Here is a 24,522-nt window from a genome sequence, read left to right on the forward strand (position 1 = left end):
TTATGTTGTTGAAAAAAGGAATTTGCAATGAAGAAGTCATTGGTCTTGAAAAATTCTATCATACAATCTCCAGTGTCATTTCTATCACCAAGGCCATATTTTCCAACTACAGATCCTTCTTTGTTTCCAACTTTCACATTCCAATCACCAGGACTTATCAATGCATCTTGATTGCTTGTTTGAACAATTTCAGTCTGCAGAAGGTGGTAAAAAGTCTTCAATTTCTTCACCTTTTGTGTTAGTAGTTGGTATGTAGATTTGAATAATAGTCATACTACCTGGTCTTCCTTGTAGTCATATGGATATTATCCTATCACTGACAGTGTTGTACTTCAGGATAGATCTTGAAATTTTCTTTTTAATGATGAATGTGATGCCATTCCTCTTCAATTTGTCATTTTTGGCATAGTAGACCATATGATTGTCCTATTCAAGAAAGCCAATAAGCATCCATTTCAGCCCACTAATGCCTAGGATATTAATATTTATGCATTCCATTTCATTTCTGATGACTTCCAATTTTCCTAGATTCATACCTTGTACATTCCATGTTCTGGTTATTAATGGATGTTTCCAGCTGTTTCTTCTCATTTTGAGTAGTGCCACATCAGGAAATGAAGGTCTCAAAAACTTGACTCCATCCACATCATTAAAGTTGACTCTACTTTAAGGAGGCAGCTCTTCCCCAGTTGTATTTTGAGTGCCTTCCAATCTGAGGGGCTCATCTTCTGACACTATATCAGACAATGTTCTGCTGCTATTCATAAGGTTTTTACTGGCCACCTTTTTCAGAAGTAGACCACCAGGTCTTTCTTCATAGTCTCTCTTAGTCTGGATGCTCTGCTAAAACCTGTCCTCCATGGGTGACCCTGCTAGCATTTGAAATGTCAGTAGCATAGCATAGCATCACAGCAACATGCAAGCCACCACAGTACGACAAACTGACAGACGCATGGTGGATATAAATACACACATGGATATATATGTATATATGACACAGAGAGAGAGAGACAGGCAGACAGATAGATAGGAGGAAGAGAGTAGAGGAGAAAGAAAGATCAAGCCAATGTGGCAAAACTTGAAAAGCTAGTGAATCTAGGTGAAGTGCACATTGGATTCTTTGTTCTATTCTTGCAACTTTTCTGTAAGATTGAAATTATTTCAAAATAAAAAAGTAAAATATATAGATTCTGAGACCTAAATCCAATCGCTTCTCATCACAGTCACTACCATCACCCTGCTCCAAGTTACTGTCTTTCCTTGCATGCTGTTGTAGTTGTTGTGTGCCGTCAAGTTGATTCTGACACGTAGTGACCCTGTAGAACAGAGCAGAACTGCCCCATAGGGTTTCCTAGGCTGTAATCTTTACGAGTGCGGATAGCCAAGTCTTTTCTCCCATGAAGTGGCTGATGGGTTCAAATCACCGATCTTTAGGTTTAGCAGGTGACCGCTTAACCATCGCACCACCAGAGCTCCTTTCTCCTTGCATAAGACTACTGCAATAGTCTCCTAATTGGTCTTGCATCCACTTTTGCTCCTACAATCAATTTTCTACTCAGTAGCTAGAGTGATCTTTTAAAATCATAAATTCAATCATACTATTCCTCTGCTCAAAACCTTCCTGTGGCTTCCTAGCACACTTAAAATCCAAAGTCCTTACCAGAAGTCCCTACACTCTCTAGTCCCTGGCTACCTTTCTAACCTCACCTACTGCCACTCTCCATCTTGTTTACCCTGGTCTTGCCACATTTATCCTCCTTCTAGTTACTCAGACACAAGTTTGTTCTATCTGTCAGCCTTTTATACACATTATTCCCTCTGCCTGAGAATGTTCTCCCCTCAACTCTTCAGAGGGCTTCTTCCTCCCTTCATTTCAGTCTCCAATAACTGGGCTTCTTTGACCACACTAACCAAAAAAGCAGTCCTAGCACTCTCTAAAGGAACCCTGTGGCACAATGGTCTAAGCTTCTGGTGGCTAACCTAAAGGTAGGTGGTTCGAACCCACCAGAGACTCTGTGGGTGACCTGCTCCCATAAAGATTACAACCTAGGAAACACCATGGGGCAGTTCTACTCTGTCACGTAGGGTCATTATGAGTTGGAATCAGCTCGACGACACACAATACAACCACTCTCTAACTTCTCACCGTGCTTTAATTTTCTTCATAGCACTTTGGACATGCTTTATAATACTATTATAATGGAAAAACGAATGATCAAATTACATTGGTAAACAATAAGCAAAGTTTTAATGCTGTAATACTTCTGAGACAACCATTTGGTTAACTTTGTAATCAAGCTCTCTGTCTTTGGTCTGAACAATGTAGTTTTATAGTCAGATGGGCAACTTCAGGGTTTACAATGTCAGACGTCACATGAACTCATTCATTCATTCAACAAATATTTACTGAGTGTCTATTGTGTTACATACTGTTCCATGTACTGCAGCTACAACAGGGAACAAAACACACAAAAATCTCTGCCTTCATGAACCTTGCGTTCAACTGAGGGAAGACAAATGATAAAATGAACAAGTAAAACATATAGTATGTTAGATAGTGACAAATGCTACAGAGGAAAGGGACAGGATATGTCAGGGTTGGATTAAGAGGTGGGAGTCGATTTTAAACAGTGTGAACAGAGAAGGACGCACTGAGAAGGTAGCATTTAAACAGAGATGTAACAGGTGAGAGAGAGAGAGCCATGGGGATATCTGAGCATTGCAGGCAATGGATGCAACAAATGCAAAGTCACTGAGGCAGGAATGTCCCCGCTAGGTTCAAGGAAAAAATATACCTGTGTAGTTTGAGAGGAATGAGCAAAGAGGAGAACAATAAGGGATGAGGGCAGAGAGGAAGGGGGAGGAGGCAGATGGGGCAGAACCTTGCAGACCATTGTGAGGAATTTGATTTTTACTCAAGTGAGATGGAAACCCAATGGAGAATTTTGAATGACATTATCTGACTCATGTTTTAACAGGATCGTGGCCTCTGCTATTTTGAGACAACTACAGGGAGGCAAGAGAGGAAGTAGTGAGATAAGATGGAAAGATTTTAAGTAATCTAGGAGAGAGAAGACTGTAGACCTGGGTGGCAGCACAGAAGGTGGTGAGAAGTGTTGGATCCTGGATTTTTTGTGTACAGCCAACAGGATTCACTGACCAATGAACGGAATGGATGTGAGTGTGAGAGAAAAAGAGGGTCAAGGATGATCCTAAGATTCCTGACCTAAGAAACTTTAGCCATTAACTGAGATGGTGACACCTGTGGGAGTAGGTTTGGGGAAAGATCAGGATTATAATAAGTATTTTACAAAAACAGACTTGTGTCTGATTAAATAAAGCAGAACTTTTCAGCCTGTGAGACAAATGGACTAAAGATGCACTGAAATACTGATCTCTTTTACCCTCAGGGTGGAACCACCAGGGGTGTCCCCTCTACTGAGAGCTATCTCTTCCCTCTATCCCAGTGGGATATACAAACATTATCATTTTCAGTATGTGATAATGTGGAAAATAGTAAGCATTAAAATAAAAACAAGGGGAACTTGTCTGACTAACAGGTTCATTGACTTAGCAAAGACAAGTAGTCTCTGCAGATATCTTGGTTTGCAAGTTTTCTGTGTGTGTACTTTTTGGACTAAGTTTAAAGAAATAAATTGATCTAAAAAATGTGGATTTCCCCCTATTGCCTGCAAAAGCAGTATATAACCAGTTATCTGAATTTCATAAGAATCAGCATTCTCCTATCAATTTCGTTTTCTCAGCATCATGTATGTCTTGATTTGTTTATTGTCTGTCTCTGCCATTTGACTGTAAGCTGCAAGAGGGCAGAGACCCTATCTGTATCTCTCACTGCTTATCCTCAGCACCCAGACTTGTTGAATTAATGGACACCAAGAGGACTAAAATATGATCCCAGCCCTTGAGGAACTCAAGGTCTGGTGAGGGATTCATGTCTATTGATGATTAAATAGCTTATTCAGTAGTTCCTTTGAGGTAGTCATGCTTATAAGATCATTCAGTTTTCCCCACTTGGGTGTTCTTCCCTCTTTTATTCTCACCTCAAAATTTATTTATGCACCAAGGGTCTAGACCTCAAATCCCAAGTCCTTCCCTGAGCTTTCACACTTACTCCAGTCCAAAGTAGTAGATTTCCTTGCATTTTACTGCCAGAAAATTTTTCTTATTTAAAACTCTTGTTGTCTCTGGTTTACTTGTCCTCCTCTGGAAGGTATTTAACTTCTTGTGGGCAGTAACCATGTCTTACAGTTTCTTATACCAGTTTGTCCTTGCGCAGCCCAGTGCTAAGTCAAAAATAAAACCCATTGCTGTCAAGTCGATTCCAACTCATAGCAACCCTATAGGACAGAGTAGAACTGCCCCATAGTGTTTCTAAGGAGTGGCTGGCGGATTTGAACTGCCAGCCTTTTGGTTAGTAGCCACTGCACCTCCAGGGCTCCTCCAAGCCAAAAATAAGTGCCTTCTAAATATCTATTGAACTGAGTTTAATTTAAATAAGAAAAAGTGAGCTTCACTGTAAAGACACAATTTACATTTGACTCAAACAGAGATCAGCAGCGCAACCTATTGTGGACATTGCAGGCTCGTTTCCCCTTTGGCCTTCCTGTGTGCTCTGTAATCACCACTTCCAATTCCCTCTTTCTCTGGAAGTGGAGATCATCAGTAATTAGTTCTACCAAGCCATCAGGCTGGGGCTGGACACATTGGATTCAAGTATTAGAAACATAACCAGCACCTGGCCAGAGTTCTTAGGATGGGACTTAGGAGAGAATAGTTTGCTACAGAGACTAAGGACAAGAGTTTAACTGTAATCTGGAGTCATTTAACACACATGAATTTATTAGAAACACGCCTAAGAGTACAATCCACCAATTCGAGTTTCCTGTGACCACCAGCCACTCCTTCTGCAAGGCTTTGGCCATGGTTAAGCAGCCAGGAATACATATAGATATCTGTACATATACATAGATCTGTGTTTCAGTCCATGTCTCTGTTGTCTGCTGACTATCACCGGTGTGTATAAAATCCCAACAACGCTGACATCCATCTTCCCATCAACTGGCTGTTGTTTCTCCTGCAGTGTTGACACCACAATTTCTGTTTCATAGGCCTGCACTGTGTGTTGCTATTTTCTTCTTTTGGCTCCCTTTATGCTGCTATTCTCTCCCTCCTGCACTCTCATCTAAACGTTTTCTCTATCTGTCCTTGAACTACATGCCTGGGGGGAAAGGGCTTTTATTTTGTCTTGGAAAACTTCATTATAAAAGATAGAAAGGATTGATTCTCGGATAGTACTTTAAAGAAAACACCACTACAATCATGCAGGAAACAAGCTTTCCATATATAGCACTTTAGAACCAGTATATAGCAGTATGAAAACACACACACATACTTTTTAAAAAAATTTTATTTCAAAGGGTTCCTTGTGAGCATACACACAGAACAGTTAGGCCCCTGACAATAAAAGCCCATTGTGAGAATTCGCTCCATAATCGTCCAGGACCTGCCTTGCTTGTTCCAGGCCTATTCCAATTCTACAGTTCTGATGCTGTCAGGATTCTGACTCATGGCTCCATCCAAGTGATGGGCCCCCTCCTACCTTTTGAACCTGGATCTTTTTTGCAGCTCACTCTTGTCTTCTCCTTGAGGTGCCCACTCCATGGTTCATTGTATTGAGAATACCTGTGTGTATCTGAGAAGCGTGGACAGGAGAATGCCCTACTATAGAGTGCCCTGTAGGACATCGATCCAACTCAAGTTGCTAGTTATTGCACTGAAATGACCCACCTGCCCCCTGCAGGAGTATATTGAGACACTTTTCTGCACCTACCTATGTGCTAGGGGTAAGTGATCATATTTGAAAGATTGAGAACCTTTAGCCATGAAGATGAGCCAAGACAACATCTCAACTTTACTAGGTTATGTTTATACAAGCACACAGATGCAGGCCCTCTGCTTCTAGTCCCTCTCGATCCTTGTGAGGCAATGCTGGTCTGCTCCAGCTGAAAAAGCACCTGATGGAGTCTATAAGTGACATTGCCAGTCTGGATCACTTTGTTATCTGTTACCAGACCTACGGCCTTGAAGTAGGCATCTTTTCCAAATATCACTCCCCCTTAGGCACAAATTGACTGCCTTAGTAAAAAGTAAACAGTAAAGTGCCCTTGAATTCCCATACACCTTTTTTATACCCATATCCCCACTGGTATGAATTTCCCTAAGATTTCTTCCCCTTGCCTTAATAAAAACTTACTCTTAAATGGTCTGGTAAATTCATTCACACAAAGGTAAAAACCAAGTAAATGCCAAAACGTGACATTAGCACGTAATTAGGAGAGGTCTTAGTGGCAGCCCCTGCAGTCCTACCTAGACAGGGTTTCTTAGCCAATCTGTGTAAGATGGCTGCTGGCTGAGAGAGTTAATTACGCAGCTTCTGCTGATATAAACGGTTATTACCCACTGAGTGGATTCTGACTCATAATGACCCTATACAGCAGGGCAGAACTGTCCCATAGATTTCCCAAGGCTGTGATCTTTACAGAAGCCAACTACCATAGCTTTCTCCCACAGAGCAGCTGGTGGGTTTGAACGGCCGACATTTTGGTTAGCAGCAGAGTGCCACCAGGGATCCTAGACAGTTGTTAGTTATTGGTATATTACGTGTATGTTATGAATTGAATTGTGTCACCAAAAAAGATACATTTAAGTCCCAACCTCAATACCTGTGAATGTGACTTTGTTTGGAAATAAGGTCTTTGAAAACATTATCAGTTAACATGAGGTCATACCAGAGTAGGGCGGATCCTAACCCTATCTGAGTGCCGTCCTTATATAAGAGGAGAACAGATACAGAGAGACACTCTGAGGAAAGACGGCCACGTGAGGACGCGTCTACAAACCAAGGAACCCCAAGAAAATGTCTGGGGCTACCAGAAGCTGGCAGAAACAAAGAAGGCTTCGCTAGAGCCTTAGAGGGAGGTTGTAGCCTGACCAACATGCTGTTGTTGTGTGCCATTGAGTTGGTTCCAACCCACAGCGACCCTAAAGGACAGAGGAGAACTGCCCCATAGCGTTTCCCAGGCTGTAAATCTTCACAGAAGCAGACTGCCACATCTTTCTCCTATGGAGCGGCTGGTAGGTTCAAACCGCTGATCTTTCGGTTAGTAGCCAAACGCTTAACCACTGTGCCAGCAGCGCTCCTAACAGGAAAATAAGAGATTGTATAATGAACAATCAAAGAGAGAGAAGGAGAGATCCTGGGTCAGTGCATAGTCAATAGACAGACCAAGACTGATTTTGTATTAGTGCAATAAAAATGTAATTAAGAAGACTGAAAAAAAAAAATCCCCAAGCCAAGCAGCCATCCCAGTGGTGCCTGGCCCACAGTTACCACAGGATCTGCTGCTTCTATCTGGGGCTATGTGAGTGGGTGTTAAAGAGCCCATATGGTATGATGCTCATTTCCTGCATTCTAGGCAAACAATGGGTGGACTGCCTTCTGACTATCTTTCAACAGACAAAGTAGCTAGAAAATCCAGAATCCGACAAGCAATGAAAGTCCACGGGAAAGGTGGAAGGACATTGAGGAGGAACAAGTACTTCCTATGCAATGATAATTATAAGATTATGATATAATGTAGGGAGAGCAACTACGGTCACATAACAATGTATGTCTAAGTTTTTGTATGAGAGACTGACTTGAATTGTAAGCTTTCACTTAAACTGCAACAATAAAAATTTTAAAAAGTTTTTTCATTAAAAAAAAGATTATGAGATGATGATGATATTATAACGAGGCAATATTTGAGAATATTAAATAAATGCGTTTGTATTCATAGTTAACTCTAGCTGCTATTGACATGTAGCTCTCATATCAAGAGCCACGTAGTTTCTTTATTGCATAGAGATTTTACCTCTCTGTCATTAAAGCTTAGTGATGAGACTTAGTGGCATCAGGGAAATCCCTGTAGACAGGATGAAGGAGAAAGCCTGACCCAGGCAGCACATGAACATCACGGTCAAGAGAGGGAAGTGAGGGAGGGGAAGCGGGCTGTCTAACTCATGAATGGACTTTGGCCAGGAGGGCAGAGGATTTTTACATAGGTTGAGTAGAAAGCCAAAATCAAAAGATATTTTGATGCACACCAGGATTGGAATTCTGGAATTAATTCCAGAATAAGAATGAGATCTCCATGCAAGGGATCCTGCCAGGGATATGCGTGGACGGCTTGAGAGAAGTAGAAGGAGAGGTAGTGCTCTTTGCTCCTAGGGTCTATGTATGGTGTGCAAACAATCCAGAAAATTCCTGCGTGCCCTGGTAAAGGGATGGGTAAAGACCGAGAGGACTGCTGAACTGGCAGGGACCTGGGCTGGGGAAAGGAGACCTGCAAGATCAGGACTCTCAATGACTGGAGGCAATAATAAGTCACTAATAGGCAGCAGTGGATACCATTGTGCACCAAAAGATCAAATGGAACTAGTGTTCCTGCAATGGATGCCAGTGCAGAGACTAGACCAGCCAACCTGTGGCAAGACCAGTTAAGAAAAATAACATGAGAACTTCCCCTGTCACCAGGAGACCTCATAAGCTTTTCCCCACACAGAGAAACCATCTTTGAAAAAAATGATATCTGTGCATTGGGGGACGGGGACAGGTGGGGAAGCAATAGATCCATGAGGGAAATAAACTTTGGATTGACGAAATATTTCCTTGAGAGTCTTTCAAAACCAGAAGATACCGTGGTTTATTCCACCCCTGTGAGCAGCTCCCTGTTGTCTAGCTAAGGGTTAGGAGAAAAATCAGTATGGGAAGTACAGAAGCTACATTTTCTCCGCACATCTCAGTGGAACGTTTAAATTTGCTATCCTGGTGTCATTTGTTGTTGTTGTTAGTTGTCACAGTTAATTCTGACTCATAGTGACCCAGCGTGTTACAAAGCAGAACTACTTCACAGGGTTTTCGTGGCAGTAATCTTAACAGAAGTAGATTGCCAGGCCTTTTCTTCCATGTTACTGCTGGGTGAGTTCGAACTGCCAACCTTTAGTTAGTAGTTGAGTGCAAACTGTTTGTACCACCTAGGGACTCTCTTGGTATCATAGCTAACATTTATTGAGTGCTTACTACAACCCAGGCACTATGCTAAGAGCTTTACAAGCCTTACTTTATTTAATCATCACTGAAGGGGGTACTATTAGTATCCTTTTTTATAGTTGAAGAAATTGAGGCACAGAAAGACTAACTTTCCAAGGTCAGTGACGAGCTGAAGACTTGAACTCAGTACTGTGATGCTAGAAACTGTACTCTGAATCCCTAGAATATACATTCTCAAAAACTTGCCTTTTGTATATTATATAATTTAAATAGCTTCCTATATAGATCTCATTTACTTGGCCAAGAAGAATCTTGAGATTATATTGTTTGATGATAAAAGAGGCTAGGCTACCAGACAATATAGCAAGAGTGAACTTATTCGTGTAAAATTGTGTGTGTATTTGTACATACAGAGTTTCATCTGGAATGACAGTCACCAAAAGATTCAGGATTGTTGGCCTTGGGTGGTAGAATGTGGAATGACTATAAATTTTTTCTTTATTCTTTCCTGTTTAATTAAAATTTTTATAATGATTATGGATTCACTTTATAAGCAGAAAGATACAGTGAGCTTTATATTAGTCAGGAGAGAATTGGCTTCACTTCAATTAACAAAGCCCAAAATCTCAAAGGCTGGACATAATTTTCTTTCTTTTCTGCTGCAGGTCTGGCAGCTCTATAAGACAGCTTCCTTCTGAATAGCGGCTCAGCAATCCAGTCTGCTTCTATCTTATAGCTCCACCATTTTAACACTTGACGTCTAGGGTCACAGAGGCGGGGGATGAAACAGAATGAAGAATTTACACCTACTGTTAAATGCTTCCATTGGCCTAGAACCAGTTACATGGTCCCACTTAAAACTGTAAGGGATGGGAAGCATAGTCTCTCATGTACCTCAGGAGAAGAGAACTGGATATAGGTAAGCACCAGTAATCTCTAAAACAAAGCGATTTCCACTTTGAAGGCCATAAAAAAAGACCATAAGCTCTAGAGGCAAGCTGCTTTGGTTCACATCCCAGCTGTCTTAGTCATCTAGTGCCGCTATAACAGAAACACCACAAGTGGATGGCCCCAAAAAAGAGAAATTTATTCTCTCAGAGTCTAGTAGGCTAGAAGTCCAAATTGAGGGTGTCATGGATTGAATTGTGTCCCCCCAAAATACCTGTCGACTTGGCTGGGTCACGATTCCCAGCATTGTAAGACTGCGTACAATTTTGTAATCTGCTGTGATTTCCTTATAGGTTGCAGACTCTATCACTATGATGTAATAAAATGGATTAGCAGCAGTTATACTAATGAGGTCTACAAGATTAGATAGTGTCTTAAGCCAATGTCTTTTGAGATATAAAAGAGAGAAGCAGAGAGACATGGGAACCTTATACCACCAAGAAAGCAGTGCCAGGAGCAGAGCACGTCCTTTGGACCTGAGGTTCCTGTGCTGAGATGCTCCCAGACAGAGGGAAGACTGATGTATCACAAGGACCTCCCTACAGAGCCGACAGAGAGAGAAAGCGTTTTCCTGGAGCTGACGTCCTGAATTTGGACTTGTAGCCTACTAGGCTGTGAGAAAATAAATTTCTCTTTGTTAAAGCCATCCACTTGTGGAATTTCTGTTATAGCAGCACTAGATGACTAAGACACAGGGTGCCAGCTCCAGGGGAAGGCTTTCTCTGTGGGCTCTGGAGGAAGGTCTTTGTCATCAATCTTCCCCTGGACTAGGAGCTTCTCTGCACAGGAACCCTGGGTCCAAAGGATGCATTCTGCTCCTGGCGCTGCTTGCTTGGTGGTATGAGTTCCCCCTGTCTCTCTGCTTGCTTCTCTCTTTTACATCTAAAAAGTGATTGGCTCAAGACACAATCCAATCTTGTAGATTGGGTCCTGCCTCATTAACATAACTGCCATCCATCCCACCTCACTAACATCATAGAGGCAGGATTTACAACACATAGGAAAATCCTATCAGATGACAAAATGGTGGACAATCACACAATACTGGGAATCATGGTCTAGCCAAACTAATACACATATTTTTGGGGGACACAACTCAATCCATGACACCAGCTTAGACATTATTGACTATGTGACTTTGAGCAAGTTGTTCAACCTCATGTGCCTCAGTTTCATTATCTGTCAAATGAGGATAACGGGGCTGTGGTGTAGATTAAATGAGGTTATATATCGACAAGTACGGTAGACTGCAAAGATGGCTGAGCTGGGATAACTCCTCCTATCCCCTTTGCAATGTGATTTTTCCATTCCTCTCATCAAAAGGTAGAGTTTAGTTCCCCATTCTTGAATTCACATTGGCCCTGTGATTTCCTCTGACCAATAGAATGTGAAAAAAGTGATATGTGGGACTGCCAAGCCTACAACTCAAGCAGCTTTGAAGTTTCTGATCTCATTTCTTGGAATACTGCCCTGAAACCACCATGTGAAGAAGCCTAGTCTGGCCTACTGGAGGATGAAAAGTCACATGAAGCAGACAATCATTGCAGTGGAGGCCACCTAGACCAACCAGCTAATAGCCACCTTCAATTGCCAGACATATAAGAGGACAAGTTAGGCCATCAGAGCTCCCAGATGACTTGCAGCCACATGCATGACCCCAGGCAAGAAAAGCAGAAAAACCATCCAGTTGAGTCCAGTCCAAATTGCTGACTCACAGAATCAGGAGCAAATAAGATCGTTGTTGTTTTAAGTCACTAAGTTTAGCACAGTGCCTGGCACATAATAAGTACTTAATAAGGGGTGTTATCTTATTATTGTCATCTAATTTAAAACTCATAATAGTTCTGTAAGGCAGACAGAGCAGGGATTTCTAATCTCATTTCACAGGTGAGGAAATGGTAAATCGCTTGCTGGACAACACACTGAGTCTTAAAGAGTCAAGTGAGCATTTGAGCCTTGACCTTGTGAATCCCTCTCCGGTGCAGCCCTATTCTATAAAAATAAAACCCTTCATGTGCAGGAACAAGGTGCCACAATGGAATATTTGTTCTCACGGTTTTCAAATTATTCATTTTTCACTGAAGTGTATCAGCAACCTCCAAAGCCTTTCCTTTTGATATCCTTCAGTAATGAAGTGTCAGGTTGAACTGGTCAACTGGAGAAAAAGTAAGTAAAGTGATTTTTCTTTTTTTTAATGGAAAAGTTTCCTTAGCACTTGGAAAAGATGATCTTCTCTTTGAAACCAGAAATGAGATTTACAGGGTATTGTGGATTGAGTTATATCCCCCCAAAATATGCGTTGTAAAGCATAACCCCTATACCTATGGTTGTAATCCCATTTGGGAATGGGTTTTCTTTGTTATGTTAATGGGTCAGAATTAGTGTAGGGTGTGTCTTAAATCAATCTCTTTTGAGATATAAAAACAGCAGATTGAGCAAGTAACTAAGCAAGCAAGCAGAGATGGGGGAAGATAGATGCCACGCCACATGAAATTTCCAAGGAACCAGGAAACAGAAGCTGAAAAGGGACAAGGACCTTCCCCTAGAGCCAAAAGAGAGACAAAGCCTTTCTCTAAAGCCTATGCCCTGAATTTGAACTTCTAGCCTCCTAAACTGTGAGAAAATAAATTTCTGTTTGTTAAAGCCACCCACTTGCGGTATTTCTGTTGTAGCAGCAGTAGATAACTAAGACACAGGGCAGCCATGTGCCTGACTCAGCAGTGCTCACTATTCCTTGGGAATGATTTCCACCACTTTGGTGATGAACACTACTGGCCTATCAATAATAGTATTTATAAGTTCAAAAATCCAGCATTTCAAAAAAAAATCCAGCATTTCCCCATGTCTTAGTTATCTAGTGCTGCTATAACAGAAATACCACAAGTAGATGGCTTTAACAAAGAGAATTTTATTCCCTCACAGCTTAGGAGGCTAGAAGTCCAAATTCAGGGCGTTAGCTCCAGGGGAAGGGTTTCTCTCTCTCGGCTCTGGGTCCTTGTCATCAATTTTCTCCTTGTCTAGAAGCTTCTCAGTGTAGGGACCTCGAGTCCAAAGGACGTGCTCTGCTCCCGGCTCTGCTTTCTAGGTAGTAGGAGGTCCCCATGTCTCTCTGCTCGCTTCTATCTTTTATATCTCAAAAGAGATTGACTTAAAACACAACCTAATCTTGTAGATTGAGTCCTGTCTCATTAACATAATTGCCTCTAATCCTGCCTCATTAATATCGTGTTGTTGTTGTTAGGTGCCATCGAGTTGGTTCTGACTCATAGCAACCTTATAGGACAGAGCAGAACTGCTCCATAGGGTTTCCAAGGAGCGGCTGGTGGATTCGAACTGCCAACCATTTGGTTAGCAGCTGTAGCTCTTAACCACTGTGCCACCAGGGCTCCCATTAATATCACAGAGGTAGGATTTACAACACCTAAGAAAATAACATCAGATGACAAAACAATGGACAATCACACAATAATGGGAATCACGGCCTAGTCAAGTTGACACATACTTTTGGGGTACACAATTCAATCCATGACACCCCACCAAGTTCTGTATTTTTTTGGTCATGTTATGTATTTGAGTGACTTTCAAAGGCTCTTGCTCTTACATTTGAAGGATGAGTTCTATCTCATTGAACCAACAGAGATCCATTTCTCCTGCACGTAAACATTTCTGATACTTTTATTTGCCCCAAAGTAGGCCTGCAAACTTAACTACTTCATCTCTTTCCTTCATTCTCTCATATCCAATTCATCAGCAAATCCTGTTGACTTTACCTCCAAACTCTACCCTGAGTACAACCGCTTATCACCATCTCCACTGTTACAGCCCCGAGTCTAAGCCATCATTGTCTCTCACTTAATCTAGCACAGTAGCCTCCTAACTGATCTCCCTGCTTCCAGTCTCTCTAGAAGAGCGCTTTCCAATAGAAGCTTCTGCAATGATAGGAATGTTCTATAGCTGAGCTGTCCAATATGGCTGCCACTAGCCACATGTAGCTGTTTGAAATGTGCCTAGTTGACTAAATTTTATTCAATTTTTATGAATTTAAATTTAAATAGCAACACGTGGGTAGTGGCTAGCATACTGTTCAGCCCAGGTGAAAAACATAAGCCTAATTACATCACTCACCTCCTCTACTGCAATTAGTAGAAAATACAATGCCCCTGCCTGGCCTATAAGGCTTCTCATGATCCAACCCCTGCCTTTCCTCCCCCGCTAGCTCCGTACACTCCAGCCACAAAGGCCTTCTTCTTGCCTCTCAAATGCATCAAATTCACTCTCTCAGGCATTTTGCTGTTCCTTCTTCCATGGATCCTTAATGACTGACTCCTTCTCATTCTGGTTTCTGCTCAAACGTCACCTCTTCGGAGAGCCATCTCTGGCCACCATCCCTAAACTATGTCCCAAATCCTGTCACCACTAGATTTATAGCATTTATCATAAACCGAAGCCTATCTCACCTACTTATTTGTGTCTATGTATTTGTTTACAGGTTTAATTGTGTTCTCCATTAGAAAAAAGGCCAGAAGTTCAGGGACTTGGTCTTATTCATCACTAACCTAGTGCCTTGAATGAATGTGAGATCCCTTGGGGTGAAAGCCCAGCAGCAACACTGAATAGGAGGGTAATGGATTTTGTTTTGTTTTTTCTGACTCAGCACTTACTAAGCACAGGCAACAACATGCCCTTAAAGAGAATGAATGAGACCCTGGATGGTCAGCTTAGAATTACTCTGGGAAGGTATCAGAGCCGCAGAAATCTTTTGGCCTTTCTTTTCCTTTTTCCGTAAGACACTGACTGTGTTTCTTCCAACCAGTGACAAAAGAAGCATCTCCAGTGAGAATGAAATGGTGCATTCCCTCATCTCTCTCAACACAGGGAATATGCATGAAAGATCTCAGGCAGAGTTTTCAAAAAGCTTGTGTGATTGTTGCTCAATCACCAGCCTTTGGGAGGAGTTGTGGATTGACTGCTGCCTTCAGTAAGGACACCAGAAACTGCTGGAGCTCTCAAGGCAAGCACATGCTGCTGGTAACAGTGTGCTGCCATGTGCTGCTGGGACTCAAAGTTGTGTTTAGCCCCAGTCCTGGCACTGATCCACTGGAAAGCTCTTTGATTTCCTAAAGGATCTTCAGTGAGTATACATCATACTTATTAAATTTTCCTTAACCTAACAAACCCTGACTGAAGATGAAACCAAAGAAAGCTGAGGGATTCAATATTTTAATCATGTTCTCTCATGTGTCAGTTTACCTTTTAGGTAAGTGCACACAGAGGCGGTCTTCAAGTGGCTAAACAGCAAAATCCCAGACTGCTGTAGTCAGCAAGAAATGTCTGAGAGTGTCATAGAATCAAGGACTTCTGTGCAGAGAAGGGGACATTTCAAGTCAGACATTCATTTTATTCATTCATTTCATTCAACAAGCATTTAGGGAGCTCCTCCTATGTGCCAGAGGTCCTGGGTGGTGCAAACAGTTTGCACCCGACTACTAACCTAAAGGTTGGCCATTCAAAACCCACCCAACGGGCCTGGCAATCTTTTTCCATAAAGATTACAGCCAAGAAAATCCTACCGGGCAGTTCTACTCTGTAACACATAGGGTCATCAAGAGTTTAATTGACTCGCTGGCAATGGGTTTGGTTTTGTTTGTTTAGTATCTGTTTTTCCATGCTGGATTTTGAACAGGGACTATTTTTGTCTTGTTCACCATTAAATACCCAGCACCTGACAAAGTGCTTAGAACACAGTAGACTTTTGAGAAATATTTGTGGAATTAATGAATAAATGAATGAAGTCCAGCAGAAGACTCCATCATTATGGCTTTCAACTTAAGTTTCCTACAAAAATACCATGCAGTGAGTGGCTTTAAAGAACAGAATATTATTTTCTCACAGTTCTGGAGGCTAGAAGTCTGAATTCAGGGCATCATCAGAGCTATTCTCTCTCTGTTGGCTCTTGGGGAATATCCTTCCTTGTCTCTTCAGCTTCTCTAGCCCTGGGTATTTCCTGCTTTCCCTTGGTTTATAGATGGAGCCTCACATGCTGTCTTCCTCTGTGTGTGACTCCCTCTTATAAACACCACTCAGAAGGGATTAGGACTAAATCTACTGCTGTATGACCTTTAATTTATCTGATAACATCTGCAAAGAACAACCCTACACTGTAATCTCCAAACAAGGTCACATCCACTGGTGCAGGGGTTAGAACTTCAACATATCTTTTTGGGGGACACAATTCAATCCATAATAGTAACCTTGGTTAAATATTGGAATCACCTGAGTAGCTTTAAAAACCACCGATGCCTGGGTCCACTCACCCCCCAAAGATTCTGATTAAATTGGTCTTGGGTGCAGCCTGGGTACTGGGATTTTCAGAGTCATCAGCTGATTCTAATGAGCAGTACAGTTGAGAACCACTTCAATAAATATTGGATTTGTAAATCGGCATGATCTGCATATAAACAGCCATGACCTTTAAGTTGTTCTTGTCCCACCAAAAAGCCAGACTGTACTATAAAACTCTTCCGAATATAAAATTATATCCCAATGGTTCTGTCCAGAGAACACAGAAGAGGAGCAAGAAGAGAAGCTCTTACCAAGGAGCCAGAAGACTGGCAGCAGGTATTTTGCCAGGTGCCCATTAAAGGAACTAAAGCCCCTAAGTTTCAGAATTGAACAGAATTATGCAATAGACATTAGAAACAGTATTAGCTGGACCCTCAGAAATATGGTTTTGGGCTTCAAATAAGGCCATCAAAAAAGTGAAAGGCAGCCCACACACTGGGAAAAATATTTCTTTACAGAAGCAGACTGCTACATCTTTCTCCTGCAGAGTGGCTGGTGGGTTTGAACCACCGACCTATCAGGAGCTGAGTACTTTAATCACAGTGCCACCAGGGCTCCATATTTATTTGATAAGGGGCTTGTATCCAGAATATATAAAGAACCCTTACAACTCAATATTAAGAACACAAATAATTTTAAAATGAGCAAACAGTTTTAACTATCACCTCTACACAGTGATGACTACCTCATCTGTATCTCAAGTCCAGATCTCTCTTGAGCTCTTGCTTCCTATGTCCAGCCCTTGCAGGACATCTTCACGAGGATGGCCACTGGACAACAAGCCATGTAGATCCACAACTGAACTCATTATGGGTTCCCAGTGAATTATTCAAGCCATAATGTTGACAGTTAGCCTCAGTTCCATCTCCTCTCTCACTTGCTATATCCAGTCAGAGTCAATTACTCTTAAAATGCTCCAATTCTATTCAGCCCCACTGCCTCTATCTGCTTCTGTGCAAAAGTCCATCTTTTGCTCCCCCTTTTCATCTGGTTAACTTCTACTGGCAGATCTTTAAGGTTCATAGAAGATCTCTAAGGTTCATCTCTTTGTGAAAGCCTTCCTTGTTGCTCTCTGTACCTTCTAGGTGCCCCAGCTATGTGTTTCTAGGTACCCTATGTTATCCTTTACAGCATTCATCATATTCTTACAATGACTTATTTTCTTAAGGGTCTCCCTCACTAAACTAGAAACTCCCTGAGGATAGAAAATTTGTTTTATTCATTGTGAGCCTCCATTACACATAGGACCACAGGCCTGGCACTTAGTCATTGCTGAATGGTGAATTTCAAAGAAAATTGAAAACAAAACTCACATTAGTTCATGTGAGAGCTCACATATAAAAGTTTTCCCAAAGTGTTCCATAAAATACTATTTCTTTGAAGGAAAAAGTAAGGTTCTGTGGTCAGTTAAGTTTGGGAAACAACACATGCAACTCAGATATCTTCCTTTGGAAGATTCACAGTATTTTCTAGCATATCAAATTCTATGAGAAATCCTGGATACTTTTTAAATTTTGCTATCTGGTTTCCAAAACATATATGAGCATGGGGTCATTTACTAATATTCTGTGGAACAGGTAGTCTGAATTTCTAGGGTGGCAGCCCACTTCTCTTCACCCTCCTTTTAGAGAAACTGCTCTCTTCCGCCTACATCGGGAGTCAGCAAACTTTCTGTAAAGGGTCATATAATGAATATTTTAGACTTTTGGGGGCCACATACAGTCTCTGTCATATAATCTTCTTTGTTTTTTGTTAGCTTTTTGTCTTAGTTATCTAGTGCTGCTACAACAGAAATACCACAAGTGGATGGCTTTAACAAAGAGAAATTTATTTCTTCACAGTAAAGTAGGCTAGAAGTCCAAATTCAGGGCATCAGCTCCAGGGGAAGGCTTTCTCTCTTTGTCGGCCTTCTTCTCATCAGTGTTCCTCCAGACTTGAAGCGTCTCTGCGCAGGAACCTTGGGTCCAAAGGATGCGCTCTGCTCTTGGTTCTTCTTTCTTGGTGGAATGAAGTCCCCAACTCTTTGCTTGCTTCCCTTTCCTTTTATCTCTCAAGAGATAAAAGCGAGTGCAGGCCACACCCCAGGGAAACTCCCTTTACTTTAGATCAGGGATGTGACCTGGGTAAAGGTGGTGTTACAATCCCACCCTAATCCTCTTTAACATAAAATCACAATCACAAAATGGAGGCCAACCACACAATTCTGGGAATCATGGCCCAGTCAAATATACACACATTTTTGGGGGGACATAATTCAAACCATGACACTTTTTTTTTTTTTATTGTACTTCAGGTAAAGGCTTACAGAACAAATAGTTTCTCACGAAACAGTAGTACACATGTTGTTTTATGACATTGGTTAACAACCCCACAACATGTCAACCCTCTAACTTCGCAACTTTTATTTTGGTGAAAATACACATAGCCAAAGATACACCATTTCAAAAATTTCTACATGCACAGTTTAGTGACACTGACTACGCTCTTCCAATTGTGCTGTTATTCTCACTTAAGATGAAGGCTTACAGAACAAAATAGTTTCTCATTTAACAGTTACTACAAATGTTGCCCTATGACAAAATAACAATCTCACAACACATCAACAATATCCTTACTCAACCTTGGGTTCCCTATCACCAGTTTCCTTGTCCCCTACTGCCTTCTGGCCCTTGTCACTGGATTACTGTAGCTCGTTAGTCTCATTTAAAACCATGACATTTTTTTAAAAAAATTCTTTAAAAATGTAAAAGCCATTTTTCGCTCACTGGCTTTACAGTAACAGGCCATGTGCCAGAGAGCTGTAATTGCCAACCTCTGCCTTGGATCCACATGGTTATCATATGAATAATCACCCTCTTGACCACAGTTGTTTGGTCGAGAAGTAGGTACAAAACCCACATTGAGCCAATTAGAATCTCTTCCCTAGGAAATTAGAATGAAATGAAGAGAACTCATCTCAGGCTGGCTGCTATTTTAAACGAGGAGAGAGAAACCTCAGAATAATTAGCAAAAGTCACTTCTTATTATGGCCTGAAAATGAAAAGCCAGACCCTAATGAAAGGTAAGAATGAAGTAAATGAGAGGAGAGATAAAAGGTGGATAGAGGATTTCCTGGGTACTCTACAATACCCTAGTTTGTATCAGTCTTTTCTATGTTTTTATTGTATTGTTGCCGTTGGATACCCTGAATATTTCTCCCCCACACCATCCTCCTAATAAATTCTGTTCTTTATTTAAGATAGGTTGAGATGGTTTCTGTTATATGTAACCAAAAGAGAGTCAATAAATATACTTTCTCAAATGAAAAAGAAAACGGGCAAAGGATTTCAATAGACATTTTTCCAAAGAAAATATATAAATTGTCAATAAGCATATGAAAAGATGGTCAACATTATTATTTATTAGGGAAATGCAAATCAAAACTACAATTAGATGTTACTTCAAACCCATTAGAATGGCTACAATAGAAAAGGCAGACAATAACAAGTGTTGACAAGGATGTGAAGAAATCAAAACCCTCATAAATTGCTGGTGGGAATTGTAAAATGGTACAGTCATTTTGGAAAACGGTTTGTCAAAATGTTAAACACAGTTTCGATATCTCTCAGGAATTCCATGACTAGTTATCTATACAAGAGTAATGAAAAGAAAGTTGTTAAAATTTTTAAATGAAGTGGACAAATTCCTTGAAAAACACAGCTTATCAAAATAAAAGAAAGCAAAAATCTGAATATCAATGAAATTGAATGCTTAATTAAAAGCCTTCTGACAAAGAAAACTTCAGACTGAAATAGCTTCAGTGATAAATTCTTCTGAATATTTAAGAAAAAAATAAGACCAATCTTCTACAAACTCTTACAGACAGAAAAGAGGAGGGAATAGTTTCCAACTCATTTTATGAGCTCAGCATAACCTTGAAATTTCCTTCAATTTCTAATTTACTAGGAGTTCATTTTATCAATTTTTTTCTGCATCTATTGAAATAGGTTATTATATGGGCTATCTCCTTTATATAAAAGGATAATACATTACGACTAAGTGGGGTTTACGCCATAATGCAATCTTGGGTTGAACATAAAAAGTAGAAACTATAAAAGATTATTAGACTTCACTAAGATTAAGTTCTTAAAACTGTTCATCAAAATACACAATTAAAAGTTAAAGAACTTAACTTTACCAAAACAAAACAACTACAGCTAACAGCCAGCGGTGAACCAAGGGACGGGCAGGGGAAGAGTGGGGGAGTGCAGGCAATAAAGGGTACATTTGTTTGTAAAGATGTAAAAGCAATAATAAAACTGACTAAAAGTCGGTCTACATTTTATTATCGCCATGCACTGGAAATTTTAAACAATGTCAGAATAAAATGCCCATATAGAAGAAGATATTTTGATGGTATAAGTTCTAAACTAATGTGATGGTGAAGTTCTAAACTATATATACCTGAGATACTTCCAATGAGTCCACAAGGTAAAAATATTTTATAATAGTACTTAAAAATTATTTGCCTTTTTCACTGTGTTGACTGTGCACGGATGGTCCAAAAGCAATGGTGAATAAAATTGCTTACTCCTTGGCACAAATCAAAGCAGTGGCACAAACTGTACTAGTAGCCATTGTATTCTTCACTGTTACACACTCACAGTTAGCAGTAAAAACCTAGTTTTACTTAAGAATATCCTTGATGAAGCAGCCAGAACTAATTTTATTAAATCTTGATCCTTGATACTCACCTTTTTTGTGTGACAAAATGAAAAATAAAGCTGTTTTGCCTCATGGTAATTTGCTGTATGGTAATTGTCTGAAGAAAAAGCACTTTGTGATTAGCTGAATCGTGAACTAATCTAGTTTTTTGGTTTTTTTTTAATTTTTTGTAATGGAACACCATTTTGACTGGAAAAAACAACCAATAGACTATAGTTATTCAGACTTGAATATTTAACAGACATTTTCTTGAAAACAAACATCGTGAGCCTAGCTACACTTCAAGGAAAAAAAAATTGAAATATTTGTCACCTAAAATGTGTATGTTGGAAAAGCTGTATCTGTTCCTGTGAGCTTCATAGATCCTGTGAGATTAAAGATTCTTCTGATGAAATCACTGGTGATATTATTTATTTTTAAATAAATAAATATATTTTAAATTTTTCCTCAGCTTCTAATAAGGTAAATGCCTATATATATGACCGACATAAACAAAAGCAAAGAACTCAGTAAAGAGTACAAAGATGTCCTGAGAGCAAAAAGTTTGAATTGGTGTTCTAAGACAACTACTGCTATTACTTTTGAGTTTTAATAATACATGTAAGCATCAATTTAGCACATTTTTATTACATATGCTACAATAAACATTGTATTCTACACGGAAGTTAATTCAGAGGACCCCACTTTTCCAGTTAGCTCACTACACACACAAACTTAGCTGCATGTATTCACTTCCTAGAGGAAGTTCGTAACGATTCAGAATTGTTTGAGCTTCCTTCAGTCATAGTTTGTGTCTTCACCTCTGTGGCATTACACATTCCTCTGTTTAAACAGTAGATTCAAAATAAAACTATGATAGAGAACAGTGATCGTAAAGACAAACAGAATTCAAGTGACTTCAATCTGTAATTATATGTCACCAATGAAAACTTTTACTTGTGTTTAAAATTTAAAACAGTGAAACAGGAAAAAGTTCCCTGAAATTCACCATCAAAGACATGTTTTTCAAAAATGTCCATGGTAGCGTTATTCGTATTTTTTTCACTTAAAATTAGGACAGTGAGATTCGTCCATGTTGCTGTGTGTGCCAGTGGTTCATTTTCTTCAATCTTCTCAAGCTGGTGAAGCTCTCCTAACTTTTCACAACACTGATCATGTCAGCACTTAAGTGAGCCCTTTCATCTCCTTAGACAAGTAGATACTCTTTCTTCTGTGTTCTCATTATTTTGTAGATATGTAACTCAAGTTGAGCATTTATCACATTGAATATAGTCTATCTTCTCTTTTAAGCTAGATGGCTGGGGAAGCCCAGTGACTGACACATGATAGGACCTTATTTATTAATATTGGTTGAATAAGTTGCTCTTTGCCATCAATTTCTCATGAGAGGAAGAGACAAGGAAACATCATAATTATAAAGTACAAAGATATAAGGGCTATTGAGGAGTACATATAATTCAAGTTTTACGGCATCCAAGAGTTAGCATTTTAGCTAAGGAGCGAAGAATGAGTAAGATTCTGATTGGAGGAGACACTGGACTAGGGGCAGGATATCACAGGCAGAAGAAACAGCTTCAGCACAGAAGACTCTTCCCTAGTTCAGATTCAGATCTCATTTGAAAAATAAAGTCTTTGGTTAAAAAGGGTTCCTGAGACCGATGCTCAGATATCTAAATGCATAGAATGCTCCCCAAACTGAGGAACCAGGTTCTTTGCAAAAAACAAAATCCAGTGGTGTTTGTGCTAGAGTAGGTAGGCTAGGGTTCTCCTAAAATAAAAATCTTGGCAAGTAATTACTATCACTCTTTGAATTTTATTTCACTTTTCTGATGTCCAAGCAAAACATGTTTATTTTAGAAAATTTGGAAAACACGTAAAGCCCAAAAAGGACATTTAAAAATCACCCATAATCATTTTCTCCTTTTAGAGTGAGGAAAGAATATAAAGTAAAACACAAAAGTCTTTTCCTCCACTCCCACTTCCAATCTCATCACTCCCACCCCTGATAAAACCACCTTTATCAACTTGGTCCTGCCAAGTTCTCCTCTTGCTTATTCATTTATTGACTCAGAAAATACTTACTGAGTGATCACCTTGGGCTAAGCACTGTTCTAGACATAGATGTTTCATTGGGAAATAAGTCCAAATAGATCCTTGTTCCCATGGATGTTTAAGTCTACTTATATTCTACATTCTATTACAGAAAATAACTATTAAAGAAATGAATGCACGAAAGAATGTTAGCTAGTAATAAGTGTCATGCAGAAAATCAGCAGGAGATATTATATGTGAGACTAAACTGCAAAGATAAAATCAGCCTACTGAAGACTGGGGGATGATATTGCAGCTACAGAGAAAAGTAGTAAAAAGACCTCAAGGTAGGTACAGAAAGAAGGCCAGAGTGGCTCAATAACTTGGTGGGAGTAGAGAGAGAGAACAGGAGAGTTATGAGATGAGGTTGGAGACGTAGGCTGGGACAAATCATTAACGGCTTTTGGGGACACAGCTGTTGAAAAAGTCTGGCTTTTAAGTGTAAGGGGATGGACTAAATAGTTTTAACAGGGGAGTGATATGCTTTAACTTATATTTTTAAAATTTTCATTCTGGCTTTGCTGCGGAGAGTAGATCTGGGACAGGGATTCCCAACATAAGGTTCATAAACACTTCCAAGAAGTTCATAGATCGAATTCAGGGAGTTCATTACCTTGAACAGGAGGAAATAACCTGCCCCAGTTCCTCAAAGAAATGAAAATCTCAAAATTGTCCTTTTTGTCAACTCTTCAATTTCTTTTCAAAGGATCAAAATGATTCTCTCTGGTTTCAAGTACAGTAACAGAAGGATTCTCAACTTATGATAGCAAGATTCTTCCTTCATCTGTTTTCTTCTATTAAGATTGTGTTTAAATCTAAATTCTATTGGAGGCTTGCTAACTTAAAGTGCTTACATTTAAAGACAAATTTAGCCTTATGTAAGAAGACAAGGTTGAAGTGACTTTGGGGTCAGGGTAGAAGAGTTCCTACAACTTGACCCAGCTTCCATATCCTACTCCACCTCACCTTAGATTCTGGAGCCCAAGTGCCAACTGCAAAAGTGAAGCAGATATAAAAAAAATACCTTCTAACAGGGCAGGACACTGGGTCCTGGGAAGCACACCTGGAGAGAAAGAAGAAATCAAATGCTTGTTGAAACTGTTTCCTTAGTAGCATTTTCCAAACATGGGCACTAGTTAAAAATAAAATTCCTGTTCTCTACCCAGGACATGCTGACTCAGAGTTTCTAAAGATGGGGCCCAGAAATCACCTCTGGCAATTGTAATGATCAGCCAATTTGAAAAACACTATAAATACCTGTGGGAAAAAAAATCTAGAAGACCTCATGGGGCATGTTATGGATTGAAATGTGTCCCCCAAAAAAT

Source organism: Trichechus manatus, unplaced genomic scaffold, assembly GCF_000243295.1.
Source record: "Trichechus manatus latirostris isolate Lorelei unplaced genomic scaffold, TriManLat1.0 scaffold00007, whole genome shotgun sequence".
Classification (NCBI taxonomy): Eukaryota; Metazoa; Chordata; class Mammalia; order Sirenia; family Trichechidae; genus Trichechus; species Trichechus manatus.